Here is a 925-nt window from a genome sequence, read left to right as displayed (position 1 = left end):
TCTTTCCCCGTGCCGGTCTCTGCACTCTCCCCTGCTTTTTTAGGTTGCTCGTTTATCATTGGGGGAGGGGGGTCCCTTTGCAAAGCAGTGGTGGAAAATCTTGAGCCGTCAAGACCTCTGGAGCCATGTTTGTACTTCACTAGACAGGGAGAAAGGGCAGGCCTGGGAGCAGTGCTCCCTCCAAGCTGAGTTAGTGTGAGCTAGCTTGCAGTTTTTTAGCCTCCGGCTCACACATTTTGGTCTCCGCTCAGGAAGGATGTGGCTCCAGAGCTAACTAATTTGTGCCGTAGCCAACTCGCTCGCTCACAACTTTAATGCCAGTAGCTCACAAACTTCCCTGCCACAGGATGTGGTGGCGGCTACAAGCATGGACGGCTTAAAAGGGGAATTCGATAAGCATATGGAGCAGAGGTCCATCAGTGGCTATTAGCCACAAGGTATAGATAGGGACTCTGGGGCAAGTGATGCTCTGTCTTTTTGGTGCTTGGGGGAGGGGGTCAACAGTGGGAGGGCTTCTGGAGTTCTGGCCCCACTGGTGGACCTCCTGGTGGCACTGGTATTTCTGGCCACAGGATGTTGGGCTGGATGGACCTTTGGCCTGATCCAACACTGGCGTCTCTTATGTCCTTAAGTAGAATTTTTCCTTACAAGACTTCACAGCTTAGAGGGAGCATTGCCTGGGAGCCGTGCTCCGTCTAAGCTGTGGAGCCCTCTGAGCAAAAATCCTACTTTGTGAGCGGCTGGTATTAGAATGGTGAGCGAGTGATTTGGCTGTACTGCATGAATCAGTTTGCTCTGGAGCCGCATCCTTCCTGAGCGAAGACAGAAACGTGTCAGCCAGAGGCTAAAGAACAGTGAGCTCACACTCAGCTTAGAGGGAACAGTGCCTGGGACCCAAGCCCCCTCTTCCCTTCTCCCCCCCCCC

Source organism: Gekko japonicus, unplaced genomic scaffold (genome assembly GCF_001447785.1).
Source record: "Gekko japonicus isolate JY-2015 unplaced genomic scaffold, Gekko_japonicus_V1.1 scaffold78, whole genome shotgun sequence".
In the NCBI taxonomy this organism is placed as follows: Eukaryota; Metazoa; Chordata; class Lepidosauria; order Squamata; family Gekkonidae; genus Gekko; species Gekko japonicus.
Note: the sequence above shows the minus strand (reverse complement) of the source record.